Source organism: Parasteatoda tepidariorum, chromosome 5 (genome assembly GCF_982258835.1).
Source record: "Parasteatoda tepidariorum strain Cologne lab strain chromosome 5, Ptep-v5.0, whole genome shotgun sequence".
Classification (NCBI taxonomy): Eukaryota; Metazoa; Arthropoda; class Arachnida; order Araneae; family Theridiidae; genus Parasteatoda; species Parasteatoda tepidariorum.
This window is the reverse complement of record NC_141759.1, coordinates 121,878,097-121,904,376: the sequence shown is the minus strand read 5'-3', so window position 1 is coordinate 121,904,376 and position 26,280 is coordinate 121,878,097. Positions and strand designations below refer to the sequence as shown.

Here is a 26,280-nt window from a genome sequence, read left to right as displayed (position 1 = left end):
AAATTAGCACAATTTTTTTTTAATGCAAGGAAAAAAAACTATTTTCAGTTAATATTTTGTAACTTTCAAACATATAACACATTAGAGCAAAAAAAAAATGCTCATTGATAAAAATTATACTAAGTACATGAAGAAATACCAGATTTTATGGAGTCACATAGGAGAAATATGTATAAGAGTTATTCCATTTGAAAAATCTGAAAAGTAAAGCGCAAATTACGTGTAGAATAAAATTAGAACAACATTTTTTTTAAATGCATCGATTTTGATGCAAGGAAAAAAAAACTATTTGTAACTTTCAAACATATAACACGTTAGAGCAAAAAAAATTGTCTCATTGATAAAAATTATACTAAAGATACATCACTAGAGTACCCCAGGGCGTGACTCCATGTGTTTACCAAAAGAAGGTAAACCCCCTCAGGGGCTGATTTTATGGTGCCACATATGAGAAATATGTATATACATTAGAATTGTTATCCTGACACAGATCAATAAGCAGAAAAATAGAAGTTTAAAAATAATAGTTATTCAATTTGAAAAATCTGAAAAGGAAAACCTAATTTATCTGTAGAATAAAATTAGCACAACATTTTTTTTAATGCATAGATTTTGATGCAAGGAAAAAAAAAATTTCAGTAAATATTTTGTAACTTTCAAACATATAACAGGTTAGAGCAAAAAAAATTGTCTCATTGATAAAAATTATACTAAGTACATGAAGAAATACCAGATTCTATGGTTCCACATATAAGAAATATGTATATACAGTAGAATTGTTATCGTCACATAGAACAATAAGCAGAAAAATAGAAGCTTAAAAATAAGAGTTATTCCATTTAAAAAATCTGAAAAGTAAAACCTAATTTACCTGGAGTATAAAATTAGTACAAAATTTTTTTTTAATGCAAAGATTTTGATGCAAGGAAAAAAAACTATTTTCAGTTAATATTTTGTAACTTTCAGACATATAACACGTTAGAGCAAAAAAAATTGTCTCATTGATAAAAATTATACTAAGGAGATGAAGAAATACTAGATTTTATGGTGCCCCATATGAGAAATATGTATATACATTAGAATTGTTATCCTCACATAGATCAATAAGCAGAAAAATAGAAGTTTAAAAATAATAGTTATTCCATTTGAAAAATCTGAAAAGGAAAACCTAATTTACCTGTAGAATAAAATTAGCACAACATATTTTTTAATGCATAGATTTTCATACAAGGAAAAAAAAAACTATTCTCAGTTGATATTTTGTAACTTTCAAACATATAACACGTTAGAGCAAAAAAAATTGTCTCATTGATAAAAATTATACTAAAGATACATCACTAGAGTACCCCAGGGCGTGACTCCATGTGTTTACCTAAAGAAGGTAAACCCCCTCAGGGGCAGATTTTATGGTGCCACGTATGAGAAATATGTATATACATTAGAATTGTTATCGTCACATAGATCAATAAACAGATAAATAGAAGTTTAAAAATAAGAGTATTCCATTTGAAAAATCTGAAAAGTAAAACCTAAATTACGTGTAGAATAAAATTAGCACAATTTTTTTTTAATGCAAGGAAAAAAAACTATTTTCAGTTAATATTTTGTAACTTTCAAACATATAACACGTAAGAGCAAAAAAAAATTGTCTCATTGAAAAAAATTATACTAAGGATAGATCACTAGGGTACCCCGGGGCCTGACTCCCTGTGTTTACCTAAAGAAGGTAAACCCCCTCAGGCGCAGATTTTATGGTGCCACGTATGAGAAATATGTATATACATTAGAATTGTTATCCTGACATAGATCAATAAGCAGAAAAATAGAAGTTTAAAAATAAGAGTTATTCCATTTGAAAAATCAGAAAAGCAAAACTTAATTTACCTGAAGAATAAAATTAGCACAAAATTTTTTTTTTAATGCAGATTTTGATGCAAGGAAAAAAAAACTTTTCAGTTGATATTTTGAAAATTTCAAACATATAACACGTTAGAACAAAAAAAAATTTCTCATTGATAAAAGTTATACTAAGAACATGAAGAAATACCAGATTTTATGGTTCCACATGTGAGAAATATGTATATACATTAAAATTGTTATCGTTACATACATCAATAAGCCGAAAAATAGAAGTTTAAAAATAAGTGTGATTCCATTTGAAAAATCTAAAAAGTAAAACCTAAATTACATGTAGAATAAAATTAGCACAAATTTTTTTTTAATGCATAGATTTTGACGCAAGGGGAAAAAACTATTTTCAGTTAATATTTTGCCACTTTCAAACATATAACACGTTAGAGCAAAAAAATTGTCTCATCGATAAAATTTATACTAAGTACATGAAGAAATACCAGATTTTAGTGTCACATATGAGAAATATGTATAAACATTAGAATTGTTATTGTCACATAGATCAAAAAGCAGAAAAATAGAAGTTTAAAAATAACAGTTATTCCATTTGAAAAATCTGAAAAGTAAAACCTAATTTACCTGTACAATAAAATTAGCACAACATTTTCTCTTAACGCATAGATTTTGATGCAAGGAAAAAAAAACTATTTTCAGTTAATGTTTTGTAACTTTCAAACATATAACACGTTAGAGCAGAAAAAAATTGCCTCATTGATAAAAATTATACTAAAAACATGAAGAAATACCAGATTTTATGGTGCCACATATGAGAAATATGTATATACATTAGAATTGTTATCGTCACATAGATCAAAAAGCAGAAAAATAGAAGTTTAAAAATAACAGTTATTCCATTTGAAAAATCTGAAAAGTAAAACCTAATTTACCTGTACAATAAAATTAGCACAACATTTTCTCTTAACGCATAGATTTTGATGCAAGGAAAAAAAAACTATTTTCAGTTAATGTTTTGTAACTTTCAAACATATAACAGGTTAGAGCAGAAAAAAATTGCCTCATTGATAAAAATTATACTAAAAACATGAAGAAATACCAGATTTTATGGTGCCACATATGAGAAATATGTATATACATTAGAATTGTTACCGTCACATAGATCAATAAACAGATAAATAGAAGTTTAAAAATAAAAGTATTCCATTTGAAAAATCTGAAAAGTAAAACCTAAATTACGTGTAGAATAAAATTAGCACAATTTTTTTTTAATGCAAGGAAAAAAAACTATTTTCAGTTAATATTTTGTAACTTTCAAACATATAACACATTAGAGCAAAAAAAAAAATGCTCATTGATAAAAATTATACTAAGTACATGAAGAAATACCAGATTTTATGGAGTCACATAGGAGAAATATGTATAAGAGTTATTCCATTTGAAAAATCTGAAAAGTAAAGCGCAAATTACGTGTAGAATAAAATTAGAACAACATTTTTTTTAAATGCATCGATTTTGATGCAAGGAAAAAAAAACTATTTGTAACTTTCAAACATATAACACGTTAGAGCAAAAAAAATTGTCTCATTGATAAAAATTATTCTAAAGATACATCACTAGAGTACCCCAGGGCGTGACTCCATGTGTTTACCAAAAGAAGGTAAACCCCCTCAGGGGCAGATTTTATGGTGCCACATATGAGAAATATGTATATACATTAGAATTGTTATCCTGACACAGATCAATAAGCAGAAAAATAGAAGTTTAAAAATAATAGTTATTCAATTTGAAAAATCTGAAAAGGAAAACCTAATTTATCTGTAGAATAAAATTAGCACAACATTTTTTTTAATGCATAGATTTTGATGCAAGGAAAAAAAAAATTTCAGTAAATATTTTGTAACTTTCAAACATATAACAGGTTAGAGCAAAAAAAATTGTCTCATTGATAAAAATTATACTAAGTACATGAAGAAATACCAGATTCTATGGTTCCACATATAAGAAATATGTATATACAGTAGAATTGTTATCGTCACATAGAACAATAAGCAGAAAAATAGAAGCTTAAAAATAAGAGTTATTCCATTTGAAAAATCTGAAAAGGAAAACCTAATTTATCTGTAGAATAAAATTAGCACAACATTTTTTTTAATGCATAGATTTTGATGCAAGGAAAAAAAAAATTTCAGTAAATATTTTGTAACTTTAAAACATATAACAGGTTAGAGCAACAAAAATTGTCTCATTGATAAAAATTATACTAAGTACATAAAGAAATGCCAGATTTCAGTGTCACATATGAGAAATATGTATATACATTAGAATTGTTATCCTCACATAGGTCAATAAGCAGAAAAATAGAAGTTTAAAAATAAGAGTTATTTCATTTGAAAAATCTGAAAAGTAAAACCTAATTTACCTGTAGAATAAAATTAGAACAACATTTTTTTTAATGCATCGATTTCGATGCAAGGAAAAAAAACTATTTTCAGTTAATATTTTGAAACTTTCAAACATATAACACGTTAGAGCAAAAAAATTGTCTCCTTGAAAAAAATTATACTTAGGATAGATCACTAGGGTAATCCGGGGCGTGACTCCCTGTGTTTACCTAAAGAACGTAAACCCCCTCAGGGCCAGAATTTATGGTGCCACGTATGAGAAATATGTATATACATTAGAATTGTTATTGTCACATAGATCAATAAGCAGAAAAATACAAGTTTAAAAATAAGAGTTATTCCAATTGAAAAATCTGAAAAGTAAAGCATAAATTACGTGAAGAATAAAATTAGCACAATTTTTTTTTTAATGCATAGATTTTGAAGCAAGGAAAAAAAAAATACTTTCAGTTAATATTTTGTAACTTTCAAACATATAAAACGCTAGAGCAAAAAAAATTGTCTCATTGATAAAAATTATACTAAGGATAGATCACTAGGGCACCCCGGGGCGTGACTCCCAGTGTTTACCTAAAGAAGGTAAACCCCCTCAGGGGCAGATTTTATGGTTCCACATATGAGAAATATGTATATAGTACAATAGAATTGTTATCCTGACATAGATCAATAAGCAGAAAAATAAAATTTTAACAATAAGAGTGATTCCATTTGAAAAATCTAAAAAGTAAAACCTAAATTACATGTAGAATAAAATTCGCACAAATTTTTTTTTAATGCATAGATTTTGATGCAAAGAAAAAAAAAACTATTTTCAGTTAATATTTTGCCACTTTCAAACATATAACACGTTAGAGCAAAAAAAATTGTCTCATCGATAAAAATTATACTAAGTACATGAAGAAATACCAGATTTTATGGTGCCACATGTGAGAAATATTTATATACATAAAAATTGTTATCGTTACATACATCAATAAGCAGAAAAATAAAAGTTTGAAAATAAGAGTTATTCCATTTGAAAAATCTGAAAAGTAAAACCTAATTTACCTTTAGAATAAAATTAGTACAAATTTTTTTTTTAATGCATTGATTTTGATGCAAGGAAAAAAAAAACCTTTTTAGTTAATATTTTGTAACTTTCAAACATATAACTCGTTAGAGCAAAAAAAAATTGCCTCATTGATAAAAATTATACTAAAAACATGAAGAAATACCAGATTTTATGGTGCCACATATGAGAAATATGTATATACATTAGAATTGTTACCGTCACATAGATCAATAAACAGATAAATAGAAGTTTAAAAATAAAAGTATTCCATTTGAAAAATCTGAAAAGTAAAACCTAAATTACGTGTAGAATAAAATTAGCACAATTTTTTTTTAATGCAAGGAAAAAAAACTATTTTCAGTTAATATTTTGTAACTTTCAAACATATAACACGTTAGAGCAAAAAAAAAATTTCTCATTGATAAAAATTATACTAAGTACATGAAGAAATACCAGATTTTATGGTGCCACATATGAGAAATATGTATATACATTAGAATTGTTATCGTCACATAGATCAAAAAGCAGAAAAATAGAAGTTTAAAAATAACAGTTATTCCATTTGAAAAATCTGAAAAGTAAAACCTAATTTACCTGTACAATAAAATTAGCACAACATTTTCTCTTAACGCATAGATTTTGATGCAAGGAAAAAAAACTATTCTCAGTTAATATTTTGTAACTTTCAAACATATTACACGTTAGAGCAAAAAAAATTGTCTCATTGATAAAAATTAAACTAAGGAGATGGAAGAAATACCAGATTTTACGGTGCCACAAATGAGAAATATGTATATACATTAGAATTGTTATCGTCACATAGATCAATAAACAGATAAATAGAAGTTTAAAAATAAGAGTATTCCATTTGAAAAATCTGAAAAGTAAAACCTAAATTACGTGTAGAATAAAATTAGCACAATTTTTTTTTAATGCAAAAAAAAAAAATATTTTCAGTTAATATTTTGTAACTTTCAAACATATAACACGTAAGAGCAAAAAAAATTGTCTCATTGAAAAAAATTATACTAAGGATAGATCACTAGGGTACCCCGGGGCGTGACTCCCTGTGTTTACCTAAAGAAGGTAAACCCCCTCAGGCGCAGATTTTATGGTGCCATGTATGAGAAATATGTATATACATTAGAATTGTTATCATCACATAGATCAATAAGCAGAAAAACAGAAGTTTAAAAATAAGAGTTATTCCACTTGAAAAATCTGAAAAGTAAAACCTAATTTACCTGTAGAATAAAATTAGTACAAAATTTTTTTTTAATGCATTGATTTTGATGCAAGGAAAAAAAAAAAATCAGTTAATATTTTGTAACTTTCAAACATATAACTCGTTAGAGCAAAAAAAAATTGCCTCATTGATAAAAATTATACTAAAAACATGAAGAAATACCAGATTTTATGGTGCCACATATGAGAAATATGTATATACATTAGAATTGTTACCGTCACATAGATCAATAAACAGATAAATAGAAGTTTAAAAGTAAAAGTATTCGATTTGAAAAATCTGAAAAGTAAAACCTAAATTACTTGTAGAATAAAATTAGCACAATTTTTTTTTGATGCAAGGAAAAAAAACTATTTTCAGTTAATATTTTGTAACTTTCAAACATATAACACGTTAGAGCAAAAAAAAAATTTCTCATTGATAAAAATTATACTAAGTACATGAAGAAATACCAGATTTTATGGCGCCACATATGAGAAATATGTATATACATTAGAATTGTTATCGTCACATACATGAAGAAATACCAGATTTTATGGTGCCACATGTGAGAAATATGTATATACATTAAAATTGTTATCGTTACATACATCAATAAGCAGAAAAATAGAAGTTTGAAAATAAGAGTTATTCCATTTGAAAAATCTGAAAAGTAAAATCTCATGTACCTGTAGAATAAAATTAGAACAACATTTTTTTTTAATGCATCGATTTTGATGCAAGGAAAAAAAAAACTATTTTCAGTTAATGTTTTGAAACTTTCAAACGTATAACACGTTAGAACAAAAAAAAATGCTCATTGATAAAAATTATACTAAGTACATGAAGAAATACCAGATTTTATGGAGCCACATATGAGAAATATGTATATACATTAGAATTGTTATCGTCACATACATGAAGAAATACCAGATTTTATGGTGCCACATGTGAGAAATATGTATATACATTAAAATTGTTATTGTTACATACATCAATAAGCAGAAAAATAGAAGTTTGAAAATAAGAGTTATTCCATTTGAAAAATCTGAAAAGTAAAGCATAAATTACATGTAGAATAAAATTAGAACAACATTTTTTTTTAATGCATCGATTTTGATGCAAGGAAAAAAAAACTATTTTCAATTAATGTTTCGAAACTTTCAAACGTATAACACGTTAGAACAAAAAAAATTGCTCATTGATAAAAATTATACTAAGTTCATGAAGAAATACCAGATTTTATGGTGTCACATAGGAGAAATATGTATAAGCGTTATTCCATTTGAAAAATCTGAAAAGTAAAACCTAATTTACCTGTAGAATAAAATTAGTAAAAAAATTTTTTTTAATGCATCGATTTTGATGCAAGGAAACGAAAAACTATTTTCAGTTAATATTTTGTAACTTTCAAACATATAACACGTTAGAGCAAAAAAAAATGTCTCATTGATAAAAATTATACTAAGTACATGAAGAAATACCAGATTTTATGGTGCCACATATGAGAAATATGTATATACATTAGAATTGTTATCGTCACATAGATCAAAAAGCAGAAAAATAGAAGTTTCAAAATAAGAGTTATTCCATTTGAAAAATCTGAAAAGTAAAACCTAATTTACCTGTACAATAAAATTAGCACAACATTTTCTCTTAGCGCATAGATTTTGATGCAAGGAAAAAAAAACTATTTTCAGTTAATACAGAAGGGAACCGATTATCCGGAACAATCGGGAACATCGCTATTCCGGATAACTGACTTTTCCAATTTTGTGAATCGCTTACAAAAGCAGTTTTTTTATTGTTAAACCCAACTAAAAAAACTGATATTTGGAAATAATCTTAAAACGAAGAAAAAATAAAGTAATTCACTAATGATTATTTCCAAAATGATAGTAAGGTAAACATCTTTCCTAAAAGAAAGAAAAATCCTAAAATCTTATGAGGAAAAAAATAATTTTTTTTTAAATGGCCGGAAAATTTATCGAATTTCGTTCCGGTTTTCCGGTTTTCTGATTTCCGGATAACAGGTTCTGTACTGTATTTTGAAACTTTCAAACATATAGCAAGTTAGGAAAAAAAATTGTCTCAATAATAAAAATTATACTAAGTACATGAAGAAATAACAGATTTTATGGTGCCACATGTGAGAAATATGTATATACATTAAAATTGTCATCGTTACATAGATCAATAAGCAGAAAAATAGAAGTTTGAAAATAAGAGTTATTCCATTTGAAAAATCTGAAAAGTAAAATCTCATGTACCTGTAGAATAAAATTAGAACAACATTTTTTTTTTAATGCATCGATTTTGATGCAAGGAAAAAAAAACTATTTTCAGTTAATGTTTTGAGACTTTCAAACGTATAACACGTTAGAACAAAAAAAAAATGCTCATTGATAAAAATTATACTAAGTACATGAAGAAATACCAGATTTTATGGAGTCACATAGGAGAAATATGTATAAGAGTTATTCCATTTGAAAAATCTGAAAAGTAAAGCGCAAATTACGTGTAGAATAAAATTAGAACAACATTTTTTTTAAATGCATCGATTTTGATGCAAGGAAAAAAAAACTATTTGTAACTTTCAAACATATAACACGTTAGAGCAAAAAAAATTGTCTCATTGATAAAAATTATACTAAAGATACATCACTAGAGTACCCCAGGGCGTGACTCCATGTGTTTACCAAAAGAAGGTAAACCCCCTCAGGGGCAGATTTTATGGTGCCACATATGAGAAATATGTATATACATTAGAATTGTTATCCTGACACAGAACAATAAGCAGAAAAATAGAAGCTTAAAAATAAGAGTTATTCCATTTAAAAAATCTGAAAAGTAAAACCTAATTTACCTGGAGTATAAAATTAGTACAAAATTTTTTTTAATGCAAAGATTTTGATGCAAGGAAAAAAAAACTATTTTCAGTTAATATTTTGTAACTTTCAGACATATAACACGTTAGAGCAAAAAAAATTGTCTCATTGATAAAAATTATACTAAGGAGATGAAGAAATACTAGATTTTATGGTGCCCCATATGAGAAATATGTATATACATTAGAATTGTTATCCTCACATAGATCAATAAGCAGAAAAATAGAAGTTTAAAAATAATAGTTATTCCATTTGAAAAATCTGAAAAGGAAAACCTAATTTATCTGTAGAATAAAATTAGCACAACATTTTTTTTAATGCATAGATTTTGATGCAAGGAAAAAAAAAATTTCAGTAAATATTTTGTAACTTTCAAACATATAACAGGTTAGAGCAACAAAAATTGTCTCATTGATAAAAATTATACTAAGTACATGAAGAAATACCAGATTTTAGTGTCACATATGAGAAATATGTATATACATTAGAATTGTTATCCTCACATAGGTCAATAAGCAGAAAAATAGAAGTTTAAAAATAAGAGTTATTCCATTTGAAAAATCTGAAAAGTAAAACCTAATTTACCTGTAGAATAAAATTAGCACAACATTTTTTTTAATGCATAGATTTTGATGCAAGGAAAAAAAAAATTTCAGTAAATATTTTGTAACTTTCAAACATATAACAGGTTAGAGCAACAAAAATTGTCTCATTGATAAAAATTATACTAAGTACATGAAGAAATACCAGATTTCAGTGTCACATATGAGAAATATGTATATACATTAGAATTGTTATCCTCACATAGGTCAATAAGCAGAAAAATAGAAGTTTAAAAATAAGAGTTATTCCATTTGAAAAATCTGAAAAGTAAAACCTAATTTACCTGTAGAATAAAATTAGCACAACATTTTTTTTAATGCATAGATTTTGATGCAAGGAAAAAAAAAATTTCAGTAAATATTTTGTAACTTTCAAACATATAACACGTTAGAGCAAAAAAATTGTCTCATTGAAAAAAATTATACTTAGGATAGATCACTAGGGTACCCCGGGGCGTGACTCCCTGTGTTTACCTAAAGAAGGTAAACCCCCTCAGGGCCAGAATTTATGGTGCCACGTATGAGAAATATGTATATACATTAGAATTGTTATTGTCACATAGATCAATAAGCAGAAAAATACAAGTTTAAAAATAAGAGTTATTCCAATTGAAAAATCTGAAAAGTAAAGCATAAATTACGTGAAGAATAAAATTAGCACAAATTTTTTTTTAATGCATAGATTTTGAAGCAAGGAAAAAAAAAATACTTTCAGTTAATATTTTGTATCTTTCAAACATATAAAACGCTAGAGCAAAAAAAATTGTCTCATTGATAAAAATTATACTAAGGATAGATCACTAGGGCACCCCGGGGCGTGACTCCCAGTGTTTACCTAAAGAAGGTAAACCCCCTCAGGGGCTGATTTTATGGTTCCACATATGAGAAATATGTATATAGTACAATAGAATTGTTATCCTGACATAGATCAATAAGCAGAAAAATAAAAGTTTAAAAATAAGAGTGATTCCATTTGAAAAATCTAAAAAGTAAAACCTAAATTACATGTAGAATAAAATTAGCACAAATTTTTTTTTAATGCATAGATTTTGATGCAAAGAAAAAAAAACTATTTTCAGTTAATATTTTGCCACTTTCAAACATATAACACGTTAGAACAAAAAAAATTGTCTCATCGATAAAAATTATACTACGTACATGAAGAAATACCAGATTTTATGGTGCCACATGTGAGAAATATGTATATACATAAAAATTGTTATCGTTACATACATCAATAAGCAGAAAAATAAAAGTTTGAAAATAAGAGTTATTCCATTTGAAAAATCTGAAAAGTAAAACCTAATTTACCTGTAGAATAAAATTAGTACAAAATTTTTTTTTAATGCATTGATTTTGATGCAAGGAAAAAAAAACCATTTTCAGTTAATATTTTGTAACTTTCAAACATATAACACGTTAGAGCAAAAAAAAAATTTCTCATTGATAAAAATTATACTAAGTACATGAAGAAATACCAGATTTTATGGTGCCACATATGAGAAATATGTATATACATTAGAATTGTTATCGTCACATAGATCAAAAAGCAGAAAAATAGAAGTTTAAAAATAACAGTTATTCCATTTGAAAAATCTGAAAAGTAAAACCTAATTTACCTGTACAATAAAATTAGCACAACATTTTCTCTTAACGCATAGATTTTGATGCAAGGAAAAAAAACTACTTTCAGTTAATACAGAAGGGAACCGATTATCCGGAACGACCGGGACCATCGCTATTCCGGATAACTAATAATCTTAAAACGAAGAAAAAACGAAGTAATTCACTAATGATTATTTCCAAAATGATAGTAAGGTAAACATCTTTCCTAAAAGAAAGAAAAATCCTAAAATCTTATGAGGAAAAAAAAAATTCTTTTAAATGGCCGGAAAATTTATCGAATTTCGTTCCGGTTTTCCGGTTTTCTGATTTCCGGATAACGGGTTCTGTACTGTATTTTGAAACTTTCAAACATATAGCAAGATAGGAAAAAAAATTGTCTCAATAATAAAAATTATACTAAGTACATGAAGAAATAACAGATTTTATGGTGCCACATGTGAGAAATATGTATATACATTAAAATTGTCATCGTTACATAGATCAATAAGCAGAAAAATAGAAGTTTGAAAATAAGAGTTATTCCATTTGAAAAATCTGAAAAGTAAAATCTCATGTACCTGTAGAATAAAATTAGAACAACATTTTTTTTTTAATGCATCGATTTTGATGCAAGGAAAAAAAAACTATTTTCAGTTAATGTTTTGAAACTTTCAAACGTATAATACGTTAGAACAAAAAAAAATGCTCATTGATAAAAATTATACTAAGTACATGAAGAAATACCAGATTTTAGTGTCACATATGAGAAATATGTATATACATTAGAATTGTTATCCTCACATAGGTCAATAAGCAGAAAAATAGAAGTTTAAAAATAAGAGTTATTCCATTTGAAAAATCTGAAAAGTAAAACCTAAATTACGTGTAGAATAAAATTAGCACAATTTTTTTTTAATGCAAGGAAAAAAAACTATTTTCAGTTAATATTTTGTAACTTTCAAACATATAACACGTAAGAGCAAAAAAAATTGTCTCATTGAAAAAAATTCTACTAAGGATAGATCACTAGGGTACCCCGGGGCGTGACTCCCTGTGTTTACCTAAAGAAGGTAAACCCCCTCAGGCGCAGATTTTATGGTGCCATGTATGAGAAATATGTATATACATTAGAATTGTTATCATCACATAGATCAATAAGCAGAAAAACAGAAGTTTAAAAATAAGAGTTATTCCACTTGAAAAATCTGAAAAGTAAAACCTAATTTACCTGTAGAATAAAATTAGTACAAAATTTTTTTTTAATGCATTGATTTTGATGCAAGGAAAAAAAAACCATTTTCAGTTAATATTTTGCAACTTTCAAACATATAACACGTTAGAGCAAAAAAAATTGTCTCATCGATAAAAATTATACTAAGTACATGAAGAAATACCAGATTTTATGGTGCCACATGTGAGAAATATGTATATACATAAAAATTGTTATCGTTACATACATCAATAAGCAGAAAAATAAAAGTTTGAAAATAAGAGTTATTCCATTTGAAAAATCTGAAAAGTAAAACCTAATTTACCTGTAGAATAAAATTAGCACAATTTTTTTTTAATGCAAGGAAAAAAAACTATTTTCAGTTAATATTTTGTAACTTTCAAACATATAACACGTTAGAGCAAAAAAAAAATTTCTCATTGATAAAAATTATACTAAGTACATGAAGAAATACCAGATTTTATGGCGCCACATATGAGAAATATGTATATACATTAGAATTGTTATCGTCACATACATGAAGAAATACCAGATTTTATGGTGCCACATGTGAGAAATATGTATATACATTAAAATTTTTATCGTTACATACATCAATAAGCAGAAAAATAGAAGTTTGAAAATAAGAGTTATTCCATTTGAAAAATCTGAAAAGTAAAATCTCATGTACCTGTAGAATAAAATTAGAACAAAATTTTTTTTTAATGCATCGATTTTGACGCAAGGAAAAAAAAAAGTTATTTTCAGTTAATGTTTTGAAACTTTCAAACGTATAACACGTTAGAACAAAAAAAAATGCTCATTGATAAAAATTATACTAAGTACATGAAGAAATACCAGATTTTATGGTGTCACATAGGAGAAATATGTATAAGAGTTATTCCATTTGAAAAATCTGAAAAGTAAAGCATAAATTACATGTAGAATAAAATTAGTACAAATTTTTTTTTAATGCATCGATTTTGATGCAAGGAAAAGAAAAACTATTTTCAGTTAATATTTTGTAACTTTCAAACATATAACACGTTAGAGCAAAAAAAAATGTCTCATTGATAAAAATTATACTAAGTACATGAAGAAATACCAGATTTTATGGTGCCACATGTGAGAAATATGTATATACATAAAAATTGTTATCGTTACATACATCAATAAGCAGAAAAATAAAAGTTTGAAAATAAGAGTTATTCCATTTGATAAATCTGAAAAGTAAAACCTAAATTACGTGTAGAATAAAATTAGCACAATTTTTTTTTAATGCAAGAAAAAAAACTATTTTCAGTTAATATTTTGTAACTTTCAAACATATAACACGTTAGAGCAAAAAAAAAATTTCTCATTGATAAAAATTATATTAAGTACATGAAGAAATACCAGATTTTATGGTGCCACATATGAGAAATATGTATATACATTAGAATTGTTATCGTCACATAGATCAAAAAGCAGAAAAATAGAAGTTTAAAAATAACAGTTATTCCATTTGAAAAATCTGAAAAGTAAAACCTAATTTACCTGTACAATAAAATTAGCACAACATTTTCTCTTAACGCATAGATTTTGATGCAAGGAAAAAAAACTATTTTCAGTTAATACAGAAGGGAACCGATTATCCGGAATGATCGGGACCATCGCTATTCCGGATAACTAATAATCTTAAAACGAAGAAAAAACGAAGTAATTCACTAATGATTATTTCCAAAATGATAGTAAGGTAAACATCTTTCCTAAAAGAAAGAAAAATCCTAAAATCTTATGAGGAAAAAAAAAAATTTTTTTTAAATGGCCGGAAAATTTATCGAATTTCGTTCCGGTTTTCCGATTTCCGGATAACGGGTTCTGTACTGTATTTTGAAACTTTCAAACATATAGCAAGTTAGGAAAAAAAATTGTCTCAATAATAAAAATTATACTAAGTACATGAAGAAATAACAGATTTTATGGTGCCACATGTGAGAAATATGTATATACATTAAAATTGTCATCGTTACATAGATCAATAAGCAGAAAAATAGAAGTTTGAAAATAAGAGTTATTCCATTTGAAAAATCTGAAAAGTAAAATCTCATGTACCTGTAGAATAAAATTAGAACAACATATTTTTTAATGCATAGATTTTGATGCAAGGAAAAAAAAACTATTCTCAGTTGATATTTTGTAACTTTCAAACATATAACACGTTAGAGCAAAAAAAATTGTCTCATTGATAAAAATTATACTAAAGATACATCACTAGAGTACCCCAGGGCGTGACTCCAGGGCGTGGTTTACCTAAAGAAGGTAAACCCCCTCAGGGGCAGATTTTATGGTGCCACATATGAGAAATAGGTATATACATTAGAATTGTTATCCTGACACAGATCAATAAGCAGAAAAATAGAAGTTTAAAAATAATAGTTATTCCATTCGAAAAATCTGAAAAGGAAAAACTAATTTATCTGTAGAATAAAATTAGCACAACAATTTTTTTAATGCATAGATTTTGATGCAAGGAAAAAAAAAATTTCAGTAAATATTTTGTAACTTTCAAACATATAACAGGTTAGAGCAAAAAAAATTGTCTCATTGGTAAAAATTATACTAAGTACATGAAGAAATACCAGATTTTAGTGTCACATATGAGAAATATGTATATACATTAGAATTGTTATCCTCACATAGGTCAATAAGCAGAAAAATAGAAGTTTAAAAATAAGAGTTATTCCATTTGAAAAATCTGAAAAGTAAAACCTAATTTACCTGTAGAATAAAATTAGCACAACATTTTTTTTAATGCATAGATTTTGATGCAAGGAAAAAAAACTATTCTCAGTTAATATTTTGTAACTTTCAAACATATTACACGTTAGAGCAAAAAAAATTGTCTCATTGATAAAAATTAAACTAAGGAGATGGAAGAAATACCAGATTTTACGGTGCCACAAATGAGAAATATGTATATACATTAGAATTGTTATCGTCACATAGATCAATAAACAGATAAATAGAAGTTTAAAAATAAGAGTATTCCATTTGTAAAATCTGAAAAGTAAAATCTCATGTACCTGTAGAATAAAATTAGAACAACATATTTTTTAATGCATAGATTTTGATGCAAGGGAAAAAAAAACTATTTTCAGTTAATGTTTTGAGACTTTCAAACGTATAACACGTTAGAACAAAAAAAAAATGCTCATTGATAAAAATTATACTAAGTACATGAAGAAATACCAGATTTTATGGTGTCACATAGGAGAAATATGTATAAGAGTTATTCCATTTGAAAAATCTGAAAAGTAAAGCATAAATTACGTGTAGAATAAAATTAGAACAACATTTTTTTTAATGCATCGATTTTGATGCAAGGAAAAAAAAACTATTTTCAATTAATGTTTCGAAACTTTCAAACGTATAACACGTTAGAACAAAAAAAATTGCTCATTGATAAAAATTATACTAAGTTCATGAAGAAATACCAGATTTTATGGTGTCACATAGGAGAAATATGTATAAGCGTTATTCCATTTGAAAAATCTGAAAAGTAAAACCTAATTTACCTGTAGAATAAAATTAGCACAACATATTTTTTAATGCATAGATTTTGATGCAAGGAAAAAAAAACTATTTTCAGTTAATGTTTTGTAACTTTCAAACATATAACAGGTTAGAGCAAAAAAAATTGTCTCATTGATAAAAATTATACTGAGAACATGAAGTACCAGATTTTATGGTGCCACATATGAGAAATATGTATATACATTAGAATTGTTATTCTCACATAGATCAATAAGCAGAAAAATAGAAGTTTAAAAATAAGAGTTATTCCATTTGAAAAATCTGAAAAGTAAAACCTAATTTACCTGTAGAATAAATTTAGCACAACATTTCTTTTAATGCACAGATTTTGATGCAAGGAAAAAAAAACTATTTTCAGTTAATATTTTGTAACTTTCAAACATATTTCAACGCAACAATACTGCCCATGCATATGATTTTAGCGACATTCGTAGAATATTTGGCAACAGTTGAATTAAATATGTAAACATTAACAGAATTTAGTTCAGAATTCTTTTTGCAACATTAAAAAAAAAAAAAAATCACTCTAAATCTATTTATCAATTAAGAATTTATCATATTTTTTCCCCTTTCCAAAAGAAACCATGTAGAAACAAAAATAAAGCAGGAATCATTTCACCATTCTAAATCATTTAATTGTAAATAAAATCTTTAAATTGAAAGAATGAATATTTTTATGAATAAACCCTTAAAGACTAAAAATATAAGGTTTTTAAAGAGAAACACTGGTATTGTCCTTACATTTTCAAACATTTAATTTATTAAAATTTCAAAAAAAGTATAAACATGTTTATAATTTTAAAAAATTAAAAGTCTTATTTTGCATGTTTTGGTTTAAGTTCACAAACACAAAATTGAAAAATAAACAACTTTGTATATCAGTTGAATACTTTTCATAAATTGAAAATATTACGATGCAACTTAAACATTTAAATTAAAAATATTAAACTAAACATTTACTAAACATGTCAATCTGATATTTTTGTATATAAATTTAAAATGTTTTTTATTCACAAAATGAACTGTTAGAGAAAACTTTTGCTTCTTCAATCAAGAATGAAAATCCTAGTATCTATCATACAAATTAAAATATTGAAATCAATAATTTAAATCAAAGTCAAATAAATTAATAACCATGTAATTTTTGTTACATGAAGTAAGCTTGAATCAGTAGATAAAAAGTGTTTAATAGTTGCTTGAAGTAAAAAAAAATAATAATGTAAAGTTTCGCAACACAAATTTATAAAATGCTTTATATGTATAGACAGAAAAATTGTATAATGCAATGCTAACAGGAATAACTTTTTATTTTTTAACCATCATTGAACAGCCGATCCAATTTTTGGGTTTACGACTGCTAATGCTCTACTCCATAGCCTTGCAATTTTGAACCCAAACCAGAAGACAAATGAACTCCTGGATCATGTATTGGGAGATATTTGAATTTGTGGAGGACTTTTTAAGGAAACAAACCTGCACCTGTGTTAAATGGAAAGGAAAAGCACAAAGACACTTTTACAGTTAGTCTGACTGCAAGGGAGCTCTAATACAGATGTCAGCACTGTGGTCGGTGCGAGCAGAGTGCGGAATTCATATAAATTAATCATGGCTGTGATTCGAGATCGGTTCACCTCATTGGAAGGCAAAAGCTCTATTCCCTGAACCACCACGGCTGGCTCAAGAGATAACATTAGAAGACGTGGCATACATCTTATGTCATAATGCATTTTCTATTAAAAAAATTAATTAATCATACTTTTAAGTCTTCAACGTACAGCCTTGTGAAAAATTAACAAAAAAGAACTATTGACTCTGTTTTATTGGTTTTTTTTTTTAATCTCATTTGCTGGGATTAGCCTATAAACAGAATTCAAAATTAGCAACACAGTACTAACAAATAATTAAACTACTAGCCCTAAGGACCTCAGCATTTGTGCTGCTGCTCATCATATTCGAATTCAATTTCAAGTTGCAAATTCAGTAGAAAATAAAAAACATTCAAGTTAACTTTTTTTTTAAAAAAATCCCATATCTTCGGATGGATAAAATATAAATACCTGGGTACAGTAAAATAGCTTAGCTATCCTAACAAAATATATAATAAACAAAATTGTAAAACAAATAAAAAAATTCACTTAACATACATTTACGACCCATAATCCAATGTGTGGCTCGCATTCATAAAAACAGTTGTCTTGTATGAAGTGTTTCTTGCATGGAAGAGACATTTCTCTTCACTTGGCTGAAGCAATGATCATAACTAAAATTATACAACTTCAATTCATGAATATCTTGAGTGACAGTTTCTGTACAGCAGGCATGATCTTTCCAAGGGCTACACTAAGGAAACAACAAATATTACAGTTTAGGCCTAGTGTAAGGGAGTTTATAAAGTCAATTCAACATTTAAGTTACTTAAATTCAGACTAATAACTAATCTATTGGAATTAAAATATCCAAAAATAATAAAATGAAGAGTTAGTATCTAACTCCGGAACCATTTATGCTAGTGTCCTGAAATTTGGACAGTAGATGAAAGGAGTAATTTAAGCCAAAAATAATTAAGAAAACAATTATTCTTTGAGGGGAACCGTAAAAAATCACCAAACTGTTACTGTCTCCGAATTAAACTTGTTATAAACTGAATAGTTATTAATTGAAGTAAAAAAAATAAGTTATATACTAAAAAGCAAAATTAATAGAGAAATGTTACTAATTTGTTAAAGAGAAGCCTAAAAAAATTGCCAAATTATTGACACCAATGATGCTTATTTAATTTTCAAAATATAACTGAAATGAAAAACAAGCTATGTAGTACTAAAAAAGCAAAATCATTGGAGAAATGACACCGAATTATTTAGAAGAAGCATTAATGCTATTATTGTTGAATTAATTTTGGTAACAGGCAATACTGATACTTTGGTATTTGGTGCAGTTTCAATAGGTACTATAAATAGGTAATGTAAATATACGAATCAAGGTAGAATTAGTGGTGGTAATAGTGTAAATAGGGAAAAGTGGAGAAGAAAATTGAGAAAATTTTTTCCTATCATGAGTTAGCCTCAAGAAACAGCATCATGTCAAATGATACTGAATAGCATTTCGTAGTATCATTTGGCATCATTTAATCTGTATCATGATAGAATGAACTAATCAAAATGTTTTTTGCTTATAATAACATAAAGCCAACTGGAAGATAATAGCCCTAAGTATTCAGACTATCAATCACCCACACTGGGAAAGCTTTCTAATAAATATAAATGTACACTGCGCCAAATAGAAGTACGACCCTAAATAACTTTTGATCAAATGATCAGATCTTCATGTTCTGAACGTGATCTTATTGGTTCGAGGAGACATCAAATATGTTAATTATTTAGTTTTAATTATATGATACTTTAAGCTACAAAATCAGGCATAAAAACATACTTTCTCTGAATAAACATACCTTTTTTCAATGGATTCAGATTTCTGTCCCTGAAAATATAGGGGCAATCTGGGGTCCTAATCATTTGGTATGGAGTGCGATCCAAAGCTTTGACCCCTTAATGTGAATTTTTGCAGAGTTTGCCATAACTTTTTTAACGAGTTGAAAAGTCTTTGCGCACAATTATAAAGTTGTAAAATAAAATCAGATATTTAAAACTCGATGACTCAAGAACTATCCAACAGATTTTGCTTCAATTTTGTCATGTGAAATTAGATACTTAATGTAAAAAATTTTATATTCAAAAGTTTTTCAACAATTATTAGGTAAATAATAAATATTTACTAAAAGTTTTTTTTTGCATAGAGTTCTCTTGAATTTTTCAATTCCCTCAAAAATTTTGCGAAACATGGCAAAATGAATAAAAAATAACTACCTCTCGTAAACTATTAGGACCATATTGATCACAGCCCCTATACCCTTATATTTTCGGTGTCAGAAATTTAAATCCATTGAAAAAAAGGTATGCTCATTCAGAGATGTATGGGGTCCTCCATTTCTACATGATACTAGCTAGGGCATAAATAAAATATTCTTTCTATAAAATAATGGTGACAAATGATCAACTACATCACAACATAGACAAACAGTTTAAATTAATAAAAATGGAATTTTGTCATAATATATATATATATATATATATAAAACCTGGCTACATTTAGTGTGCGAATTTAGAAATAATACAAAATTATTTATAATTAATGTAATGAAATTCTTTAAATAATCTTGTATATAAATCTCTAACGAACTCAGAATCCGTTTCAAAAAAGAGTTGTGAACAAAAAAGGCAGAATTTGTGTCTTGCCAGTCTCAATTTCATTAAAAAAGGCAGGTGTTCTGTCATTTTAAAAGAAAAAAAAATGAGGAAATAAAAGGTTTGCATTATTAAAACTTTTGTAGAAGTCAAAACATATTTTATTCAAATTATAAAAAATAATGAAAATGGAAGGAAATATTGTACTTGGTCATGTAATGAGTATTCTTTTCCTGGTATTCTTTTGTGATTTTGGCCATTCAAACACCAGTTCAACAATTCATCTTTGTTTTGGCTCAGTTGGCTTAGAGATTCTTTAATTGTTGTTAAAAGTACCAACACAATAAATTGATGAAAAAGAGCCTGCAATATCAATTAACTGTTATTCATTTAAATATGCTTAGAAAAAGACTAAAATACATTTAAATATGGGATAACATCTATATGTATATTTTGTCACAAAATTATGCTCTTTTACCCCATGACAGTAAACTCCAAACACTGTATTATGTATAGTTTGTCGAAATTAAGAACTCCCCTAGCCATTCGCCTGAACTGTTGCGGTGACTATGGTGACGAGGTATAACTATTTCAAATAGGAGTGTGAGGTCATTGTTTAGGGCACGGAAGAGTGAAGAGAAGCTACCCTCCCTGAAATGCGCTATTCTTATTTCCATAGCAGCAGTTCATACTGTAGACAAACTCCACAGACTCCAGACAGACACAGACTCCTGTACAGACTCCAGAGTCAGACATTTCAAAAGTGTTTCAGCTCAAAAACAACTTCCCTCTTCCCATTCATTCAGCAGACTTGATATTAAAATTATTACTTTTCAATTTCGTCCTTTCATTACAACCTCTTTAGTTTGATTTTTGTACTCAGTATTTTGTAAATAAATTTGTCAGCAGCGAAGTGAGGTAAGTAAGTAATTAATTAGAAAATGTAAGAATATAAATATTTGAATGACGCATACTAAATATTGTCATTGTCCAACGAAAGGAATCAGTTGAACATAAAATTCTGGTCTACATTTTGTGGCTTTACATTCTAGGTCCACAAAATGAATACTATAGTGAACTAAACATTAGTAGCTCCCTGTTTGCCTGACCACCCAACCCGAACATCTGTTCCTGCACCAAAGCTCAAGAAAAATTGGGATGGGCACAATAGGCCTTAGTCGTCCTTAGGCTATTGCACCACCGAGTTTAGTTTACAATATAGTAAAACCTATAATCATAATAACATAATGAACTGTTAAAATAACCTAATAAAATTTCCTTTTATTACTAAATAATTTATATAATATAAGCACTACTAAAACAACATATATTGAATACTCATATCAAAACACACAAATAGCATACCAATTGTTAAGTATGAATACTCTAAAAAACTCTGAAATAATATGCTGTTTAGATTTTTAAAAAAAACTTTTAGATACTATATTAAATTTAGTTTCAATTTTAGCTATTCTTTCAATACATACTGCTCAACATTTTTATTTTCGTCCACTTTGTCCAGTTTCTTACAGAGTTCTTATAGAATGTAGAAATATAACAAAAGGATATCTTTTGTTATATCATGCTTAGCAATAAGCAAAACATTACCTAATTAACAACCATATCAATCCATTATTGGAAACAAGTTCTGACAATTTAAACTTATTTTAAATAAATACCAAAAAATATTTAATTTGAGAACTTAAATCTTTAAAGGGTAAAGTAATGCACTTGACAATTTTTAATTTTATAATTTTCCTGTTAGACAAGGTTCCTAACTAAAAATTACTTAGATTGGAAAACAAATTAAGAATTTTTGACTGATTTTTAAAAAAGTAATAACAATAAAATGGAAGTATTTTTGTTAACTCAGAGCTGAATGAATTCTTGGGAATGCAATGAAATAAACACATATAATAAACACACATAGAAACGTACAGAAATATTATTTGACAGAATTAAACAACAAATGCAGTTTTAAAGTGTATAAATGTAAACAAAAGAAGAAAAAGAAAAAAAGATACCATTCCGTGTTTTCCAAAGAAGTTTCTGGGAATAAATAGTGATTTATTAAAATTCAAAAATAAAATTTTAAGACCGGAAAGCAAGAAGATTAAGAATTTCAGATTAAAAAATTATTAAATGGACTAAAAAAAACTTGGTCACAAGCAGAACTTGTTGACCGGCTTGAATCGAGTGTTATATTTCTTCCGTCCGGCAATAAAACATTCCACCAAGTATAATATAAATAAATAAGACAGCATGCTGCGACCCATGTGTTATATCATTCAAATACGCCAATATACAAAACACTCACAAAATAATCGCCAAATATTCTTGTAAGCAATGCCAAAGCCAAAACTCAAAGACTTCCAGCATCGAAAAGGTTTTAAGTCACTCTAGGTTCGTAAAATATCAAAAGAATTGTATTGGTCGGAAGACGACGGATTAAACTCAAAAGTTGAAAACGTTTGCTTGAAAACTCAATAAGCATGCGTTGGCGATTAAAAAATCCCTAACCCTATTTGTTTTCGCCAAAAACCTCCATGTAACTAGATTGCTGGTTTATTCCTGCGCGCGCATAGCCGTCGTTGGCGAAGAACGGTTTAGGCGGGAGAACATGGTACCCAGAATTTAAGCATTATCGCTTTTTTGTTGAAATTTTCTCCTTGGAGTTGCGTCATCCTTCATCATCAGTATTATATCATTTATCGTCGCGTGAAATATAGGACTTAGTTATCAACCTTTTCCCTCTTCAAATTTTTTCTAGAAAAACTACATGGACAGAATTTTGAAGATGAAATATGAAGGCACTTTTTAAATTTAGTTTAAAAAAATTTAATTCAAAGTTGAACAACTAAAAGATTGACTGCTTCAATTTAATATTCTTTGTTTTCAAGCTGAGAAATTTATAAATAAGGTTTAAATATTTTGCAAATGTTTGTTTTATAAATGCAAGGAAATTAAATATATTATATTTAACATCGTAGGTACTGCGCAATTAATTAACGTAATTTTTATTACATTTAAAAATTGTTCCGAATTCATAAAGAAGAATTCAAAAGTTTAAATTGAAGGGAAAAAAAACACTATAAATTGACTCGTTTGTGCTCTGAAGGACGGTACATTTTTTAAAAAAGTAAAAAGTGATAGCAGAAGTGAAGCTTTACTATAATTTATTATGAAGAAACAAGACATTATTGTCTAATAAAAAAATATGATATAATAATATTGTGATACATAATATGATATGATAAAAATGTAACTATGATATGATAAAAATGTAACACAGTAACACATATGATGTAATAAAATTATTTACATCTAAATTTGAAGTCAAAGAACAATAGAACAATACATTTTTACATCCAGAGTGGTAGGATACAAAAGGAAATATCCAATCGGCATACTGTAACGAATCAAGCTACATTAAAGAGAAACAATTCTTTTTTATAAAAACACAATTATTCGATAACCACTCATAAACTAAGCAAACTTAAATTAAAATACCCGTAAAGGGTTAGTATGAACCTGAAATTCAAACCAAAAACTATTCTCTTCAAAATTAACAACTTTCTGATGTTCCATAAAATGTCTCGTTCTTTTATTTTTAATTTCTCATTCAAATTTTATTTATTCCTGCTTTTGTCATCAAGATTTTTTTCCTGGTAGATTTCTTTCTCTACCACTTTTTCCTAAAACCCATTTTCACCATCATTTCAGTTTTTGTAGTCGGACATTAATGGAATAAACAGTGAAAATCTAAAGAACGGCAGCTAAATGTCTTTGATAAAAATTATACATAACAGTAATTATTACATAAATGCAATATTAACAACTCATGCTTGTCGATGGCGGGGTAGGTATTAGTCCCCCTCAATAATTACGAATCTCTAAAAGCCTAAATAAAAGAATATTTCAAATAAATAAAGAAAATTTTTCTAGAATTACTATCGATTTAAATTAATCAAAGTTTAAAGCAAGAAACGGAAAAAATAATCTTTTTGCTGGTATTTATTATGACTTTTTCTTATGCCTGAAATTTAGAACTATTGTCACTGTGTAATTTAATTTCGTCCCTGTTCAAAATTAAACCCAGTGACGGCCATGTTTTTCACAAAGTTTCCATTTGAGAATAGATAAATTATTTTCGGTTAAACAGAGTATTAGTTATTCGGAAATGCCCAGATAAAAAATTTCGCTCTAAATAGTGCTATGTTCAAATTTTTTGATCAAATTCTCGACAGATCTATATTATACACGATCCAATATATGATCTGGCAATCACTGAACTCGAATATTTGTTAGTTCAGGAGCTACTACAACAGTAAATTAACACAAGAGATAAAAATAATTTGAATTTAAAATTTCAATAAATAACTAACAAACTACTTTTTCCCAGTATCGACAATGGAAAATGTATATAAGCAATTAACATAAATTAGTTACGTACTTAATTAATTACTTATATTTTGTGTCCCGCAGTGGACTGATCATTAAGACACGGTTCCCAGCAGATTACCGAAGTCAAGCATCACTGACTACGGTCAGTGGGCGGGTGGGTGACCAATTGGATCAGTCTGCATAGGGACCGAGGGTGTGCGGTATTGATCCTTGTTAAACTGTTCTACCGTAAAGTGTTTGACTTCGCGTGCAGGTCATCGGACTACCGAAGCGGGGGTGCCATCCCCTCTGCAGAGGATCAAAATTGTGATGACATGTCTTCGGATCATCCTCAGGGGTGTTTGCCAGACCGCCGCCAATAGCCCATCGCGCAGCTTTAGTGCGACGCAAATTAACAACAACAACTTATATTTTGTAATAATGATTAGCTTTAATTGATTGTTGTTGTTGTTAATTTACGTCGCACTGGAGCTGCACAATGGGCTTAGCTTTAATTGAATTAATATTTTTTTGCAATAATAAAATAATTACTCAAATAATTACGATATAACTAACAAATTGATTTTCGGACTATTTTATTTTATTTTATAACCGTCGTTGAACAGCCGACCCAATTTCATGAGTTTACGACTACTAATGTTTAACTCCGTAACCTTGTAATTTTGAACCCAATCCAGAAGACAAGAAAAACTCCTGGATCAGTACCCCCAGAGGAAATGATTTGCTATGGGAACATGGAGGACTTTGTGACTCGACAGATTTAACGTGCATCAGTCACCATTTACTACACGGGGAGTCTTCGGCCGGATCGAACCCATGACCTCTCGGGCCCAGCGCTCTACCGACCAGGCTATCCCGGCCCCCTACTTTCGGACTATTATCGAAGGGAGTTGTTTATAAACATCTCATTTTATTCTCAATACCGTTTGTCCCGCAGTGGACTGATCGTTAAGACACGGTTCCCAGCAGATCACCGAAGTCAAGCATCACTGGCTGCGGTCAGTGTGCGGGTGGGTGACCACTTGGATCAGTCTGCGTAGGGACCGAGGGTGTGCGGTATTGGTCCTCGTTAAACTGTGCTACCGTAAAGTGCTCGACTTCGCGCTCTGGTAGTCTGGTTACCGAAGCGGGGGTGCCACCCCCTCCGCAGAGGATCAAAGTTGTGGTGGCATGTCTTCAGATCATCCTCCAGGATGTTTCCCAGACC

General features: G+C 28.0%; 1 pseudogene across 1 annotated transcript in view; it reads right to left on the bottom strand.

Moving 5' to 3' along the window:
• The window catches only part of LOC147810124 (folate receptor gamma-like), a 105,988-nt pseudogene that overhangs the window by 58,515 nt on the left and 21,193 nt on the right, over positions 1-26,280 (bottom strand). Inside the window, exons 3-4 of the transcript XR_015434233.1 lie at positions 20,877-21,032; positions 18,573-18,768 (exon numbers count right to left, since the gene is read on the bottom strand). The product of XR_015434233.1 is annotated as a folate receptor gamma-like (transcript). The remainder of the gene's footprint in view (positions 1-18,572; positions 18,769-20,876; positions 21,033-26,280) is intronic.